This window comes from Mobula hypostoma, chromosome 4 (genome assembly GCF_963921235.1).
Source record: "Mobula hypostoma chromosome 4, sMobHyp1.1, whole genome shotgun sequence".
Lineage (NCBI taxonomy): Eukaryota > Metazoa > Chordata > Chondrichthyes > Myliobatiformes > Myliobatidae > Mobula > Mobula hypostoma.
This window is the reverse complement of record NC_086100.1, coordinates 36,835,749-36,842,042: the sequence shown is the minus strand read 5'-3', so window position 1 is coordinate 36,842,042 and position 6,294 is coordinate 36,835,749. Positions and strand designations below refer to the sequence as shown.

At 43.6% G+C, this 6,294-nt stretch overlaps 1 protein-coding gene across 4 annotated transcripts in view; it reads left to right on the top strand.

Annotated features, from left to right (window-relative positions):
- Positions 1 to 6,294, top strand: part of iqcg (IQ motif containing G) — an 83,638-nt gene that overhangs the window by 21,433 nt on the left and 55,911 nt on the right. The window contains exons 1-2 of one of the 4 annotated variants that reach the window (XM_063045621.1): positions 27 to 125; positions 319 to 408. The exons of 1 other annotated variant lie outside the window; for it this stretch is intronic. The gene's annotated coding sequence lies outside the window, so the exon portion shown is untranslated. Of the gene's footprint in view, positions 1 to 24; positions 126 to 238; positions 409 to 6,294 lie in introns of those variants that run through there. 2 more of the 4 variants (XM_063045624.1, XM_063045622.1) reach the window with 2 other exon arrangements.

Below are 6,294 nucleotides of genomic sequence, written 5' to 3'. Positions count from 1 at the left end.
CAGACCCCCCCACCCCCCACCCCCCGCAAAATTCACGGAACCGGTCGGCGTTGTGAGCCTGTAAAGAGCTTGGACGTGCCCGGCTTGTGCTCTATGTTCCATAGGTCGAGGAATGAAAAAAAAAGGTGCGTCTGGCTCGTCCGGAGATGTGTTGACACGCTAATGGCCGCGTCGTGACGGCAGGGGGATGGTAACGGAATCCTCCAAAACTGTATTTTACACACCTCTTTAACTCCATATGCTCTGTTTAAGGTGATCTGCCATAACACGTTCAGGTTTACTCCTCTATGATAAAAGTCTTTTCTCACGTTCCAAAAGGTGAAACTAGCCAATGCAAGGGAGCCTAAGGGAATGCTGGTGTGCATCATGGCGGAATGTAGGGCAACAGAACCCAAGAATCCCATGATGGTAAGTAGAATAGGTGCAAAGGAATTGAATTTACCGAGGAGGGTGAAATGCTGTTCAGAGGCTGACCAGACAGGCAGGGTGTCAGGAATGTAATCACCTGGCACTCATAACGGCTCAGCCGCGGATTACTGCAGATCCTCTTTTGGAACTGTACTGAGCCCCAGCAGGACCCACGGAGTCGATCATGCCAATAATAATGCATCAGAGCATCCTTTAAGGAGCAGTGAAACCACTAGCATAGGCCATTGGACTGTGGTGGTAAGCCATGGTGTAATAACACTAAGGTTTTGAGCCATCGCGACCCAGAGGTCTGATATGAATTAGGGATGATGGTCAGAGGAAATATCAGATGGGTCTACGGCTGACATCGAGGCTAGAGGGGCAACCTCTGGCCACCTGGTACGGTCCACCATAATAAGGAGGTGCGTGAAACTGCAGGAGGGGGAAAGGGACCAACAAGGTCCACAATGACGTAGTCAAACCAACACTCCGACCTTAAAAGCTGCCTGAACATTACTGTTCATTTTGCCTGCTGGCATTCCACGCAGGGCTACAGTCCAATCACACACGTTCCTTCTAAGGCCGTGCCACACAAACTTTAGTGCACCCTGTTTCTGAGGCCTTCCAACCTGGATGTGAGAGGTTGCACAAGGAGTTAAAAACAGTCTGTCTACAGTTCGCGGGCACTATAGGGCAAGGGCGACTGGTTGAGACATCGCAGAGGAAAGAAACCCCAGTTCCCCCGAACTTAATGTCAGCCAACCGCAGGCCCGTGACTGCTGTTCGGTAAGCCTGGACCTCTGGGTCAGTAGCTTGGTCGGCTGCCATGCCAGCATAGTCAACCCCTGTGTGTATGTCCTCAATGGCTGGCTGTGAGAGGCAATCAGCCGCGGTATTGTATATCCTCTTAATGTTGTATATCAGTGGTAAATTCTGATATCTTGGCCACCGTGTACACAAGGAAGCTTGTAGCCTATGAATGCTGTGAAATGGCGACCCTCTGGAAGAAAATGAAAATGACGGACAGCCAGATAGAGACCAAGAAGCTCACAGTCAAATGTGCTGCAGTTCCTTTTCGGGAGATAGAGCTGCTGGCTGAGAAAGTCAGTGGTTGACAACCCATACTGACACTTAGCAGGGTTATTAATCAACCCATGTTGGCTTAAGTATTAAAAGTGTGCAGAGATGAGATGAGTGTTTGGATTTGGATGCTCTGGTGAGTCTGTCAGCCACTGGAAAGTCTGTACTGCATTTTTCAGACCAAATGGCATACGCAGAAACTCAAAGAGGCCAAACAAGATGATCATAGCTGGTTTGGGAATGTTCTTCAAGCGCACAGGCACCTGATGGAAGCCCCTAACTAGATCAACTTTGGAAAAAATTAACTTTCTGTCTAACTGTACTAAAAAGCCTTGGCTGTGTGGGGCCAGGTAATGATTGGGGCAGTGGTCACTTTAGGGCATCGGTACCTGATTGCCACTTGGGCAGCAGCCATCTTCAGACCTGGAAGTCCAGGGACTATTTGACCAGCATACAATGCTAAGTCTTTCTTTCCGTTTTGGCAAACTTAGCTTTCATGGTTGCCAGCTTATTAGGGGGCAGTAGTGGGAATGTGGTACATATTTAACCCCATGTTTTGCGACTAGTGGAAAATGTGGCCTTGTTGAGGTTTGGGAATTTGCCCAGCAGGCGAGCAAACTCACATGCGGTGGTACATGCGCTTAGCAGAGTCGTTGTGGGGAACTTACTTATTGGGGGAACAGGATAATGACTCAAAATCCTTGACATCCACAAGCCAGCAGTTTTTAAGATCAACTAATAGTCCTTTGGGAACACAGGAAATTTGCACAGAGCAGAGGTTTAGGCACTTTAGCCAGGATAAAGTCTCACGTGTAACATCGCCCACTGAAGCAGAACGTCACCTATCGTGTCGTGCAAGTCTGGCTCTTGCCGCTGTTGACAGCCTCCAGTGAGGTTTCATTGGTCTTTGCCTTCTCTTCAATAGGTGATGCTGGCAGCACACTCACTTGAGCATCTGTGTCACACAGGAAGGGTTGCCCTGAGAGGGCGTTTGTAATGAACAGTAGATGGCCCTGGCAGGTGCAACCCATGGTGTTCACAGACCTCTGATGTCCCGGTGCGCTGGCACTGTTGAAGCTGCAAAGCAGTTGGCATTTCCTAACGTTCATGCCAAAGCAAGCGTCATGGGTATAGAGAGTAGAGCAGTGGGCTAAGCACACATCTCTGAGGTGCACCAGTGTTGATTGTCAATGATGTGTAGATGCTATTACCAATCTACACAGATTGTGATCTTCTGGTTAGGAAATCGAGGATCCAGTTGTAGAGGGAGGTACAGAAGCCCAATTCTGTAGCTTTTCGATCAGCACTGTAGGAATGGTGGTGTTAATTGCTGATCTATAGTCAATAAACAGCATTCTGACATAGGTATTTGTATAGTCCAGGTGATCTAAGGCTGCGTGGAGAGTCATTGAGATCACATGTTTAATAAAGTCCTAATTTTGGCTCAAGTAGTTGTTCTTTCTTAACAGACTTACACATATTTTAATATTTTAAATCTCTGAAAAAACATTTCAGGATTTTGAAAATTGAATTAATTCATTTGGAGACAGTGGAGTGAGTCTCAATATTTGTTTACCTACTGTACATATAAATTTGTATGTACCATATGTACCATGGTCTCGCAAGACTGTACTAAGTTTCAGATCAAATTACATTAAATATCTAAATCTGGTTTTTCTTTCTTCCTCTTTGAGGTTTTAACACCTGCTCAGATTTTCCTGTTATTTGACAATGCCTCAGCAGAACCCCCAAATGAAATATGGTTTATTTCTGATAAGAATCAGGTTCTTGTTTTCACTGTAGAATTACAGACAATGATTCAATGGTGCATCAACCATTAAAAACTTTGATCGATGTGCATAAACCAAAGTACGTTAACCTATTCAAAATTTATTTTTTTTGGAATAAGTTAGGTAATTCCTGCAAACTTCAGTATATCAAAAATAGGTTTTGCAATTGAAGGCGGCTCAATCCTATACTAAAAACAAAGGTCCATATGTCTATTATAATACAAAAGCTTAGAATTATCTTTAGAGAAAATACAAAGATGTGGAAACAGGTAAGATAGAGGCATGGAAGTTGTTTCCATGGATGAGACTCAAACTAGGGGACAAAGCCAAAAGAAATGGGGGAATAGGTTATGATGGAGATGAGAAGAAACTTCTTTTCCCACAGAATAGTGAATCTGTGGAATTCTTTGCCCAAAGTAGTAGGGGCTACCACATTAAATATACAGTATTTAAGATACAATTATATAAATTTTTTGCATACTGAAGAAATTATGGGTTGTGGGGAAAGGGCAGGTAGGTGGAGCTGAGTCGAAAGATCTTATTGAATGGTGGAGCAGACTTAACAACCTACTCCAGCTCTTATGTTTCTATTTCTTATATATATTTTGACCAAGGAGTAAACTGTACATCTTTGTGTTGTCCTTTAAAAAAATTCAATGTTGACATTATGGTTTGTCATTCATTAAACTGCCGTAAATTACAAAGGTGGGCTATTGACTAAGTCACATAATTCCTCTAATGACATGTTTTTTCAAATAATGACATTATAAGCAAGAGAGGTCATAGAGCATATGATAAGCTAAATGAAGCACACATTGAGAGAGGCAGCTGCTAAATGAGAGTGAACAGTGAAATTTGGAAGAGATGAGTGATACAGAATGGGTAGAGTATTAATTTGGTAAAGGACTGATGAATGGGTAACTGTGATATGAAACAGTGACAATGCTGTAATAGTAATAAGACTGAATGGTAAACACAGGGAAAGCGAGTTGTAGATATCTTTACAAATCACAGATGTTTCAGTGTCACAAACAGCAACTAAAGTTTGAAGGGGAAAGTGGTTTGAAAGTTGAATTAATCCCCCTCCCCCCCACACCTAAGAAAAACTTACCAACTGCATAGAATCTGACAGAATTCTCTTTCTGGTCATCATATTAAGGTCTATTGACATGCTTAGAAAAAGACTAATTATAGAAAAGCGTTTACATTTTTTAAATAAGCAATCTTAACACTTAACTCTTCACATGTCCCACAATGAATTGGCTAAAAGCAACCTTTGTTTAAATCTGGCACTGTATCAAGATAGTTTGTTTCCCAGCCATATTCTGGCAAGGCCTTGATTAGCAAAAGAAACTTGCCAGTGGAGATCACTTTGTATGAAACACTCAGCTGCTCAAGTCCTCCCCGCCCCCCCAAAAAAAAGAATTCAACCAGTAAGTGGAAGAAGAATCTACAGTACAGAGTGCTGCTGTAAAATCTGACAGCTTCAAATGATTTGTTTAATACAACATTGCAAATTGAATTTTAATAATACTGTTAATTTTGAAAGCACTTCAAAATCAATAAAAGCAGAATTCTGGGCATCATACTTACAGTACTTACCTGGTTGCAGACTAAATATGCCTAGTTTGTTCATGTTTGTATTTCAAGCTAACTTTTATCCATAATTATCTTTCCTCAAGCCTTAAACGTTAGCTGACTTTTCTTATCTTTATTTTTCCTATAGTAAGGAGACCCCATGATCTCAGAATTTTCTGGGTGAAGAATGCAATTATAGTGACATTATTATATTTGATATCCTCTTAATTTGCTCTTCTCCTTTCTGTCCTTCCATTAAAACCCTATAATTATCAGGTGAAAGGTCATTGGGCTCAAACGTTAATCCTTTTCCCTCTCCACAAATACTACCGAACCTGCTGAGTATATCCACCAATTGCTGATTTGATTATCACAATTCTTGGCAGAACAAAATACAAACAGAATACACCAAACAACAAAACAACAGCAGCAAAACTACTCCTGTTCCTCCCTCCCATTGACGTACATGTTGTTCTTCCATCGTTGTTGTCGATGAAGACCTCAACGCCATTGATGGTGTCAAGACTAGTGCATGATTTGGATTTAAGTGAGGGAGAGTTGTGCAGCATCAGCCTCACTCTGTCTTCCCAATTCCCATCTGGATCTAGTGGCAAGACAGAGTCGAGATGGCTGGAGATGGGACTAGGCACAGTGGATGACCAGGACATCTTCTGTGTCTTGTCGTGCTCTACATGTTCCACGACGCTTACAGAGACCGCCTTCTTGACCATTGGACCTTGCATTGGTCTCGTCTGCTCAATCAGCCTGCGATAGACAACCCCCTATCTCACCAAGGGTTTGAGACCCGTCGGCTACCCTCACCTGGTTTAGCTGACTTGTTGAAGCCGTCGCCCGGGGTGTGGCCGCTGTCGCATGCAAACAGCTACGAGGAGCCACAGGTGAGAGCTGAGTGCCAGGTGGGGACCAAAGGTGGACTAACCACCTTGAAAAGGATGCGACATGTTCCCCCACCAGAGGTACATACATAGTCCTCTAACCACAGTCTATCCTCTTCAGCTTCCAGTAGACTCAGATATGGACTTGGGGCTCCAACTATTCCAGTGAACCCGCAGAGATTCACAGATCTGGGTCTCCGGCCAAAAGGAGTTGACTTCCAGACTTCTGATTCTACCCTTGGGCCTTGATCTTCTGCATTGACAACAGGACTTGCCAATCACCAAACCGCAAACTCCAGACTCACTGATTCACAATCCCAGGGAGTCATCGCACCTAGTTCTTCCACCCTCCTGATACTCTAATTCCAAAACACACTAACAGCTCGCTGACCATGGGAGAGCTTCCAGCTTTCGTCCACACTGGTCAGTCAGTCTGACATCCCAGTGGTCCACAGATATCCCATGTCTACATTGCTGTCCTTTGAATTCAGAGCAGACTTTGACTTGTCCTTTAATTCCTCCACATCCCTGACCCTAAAACC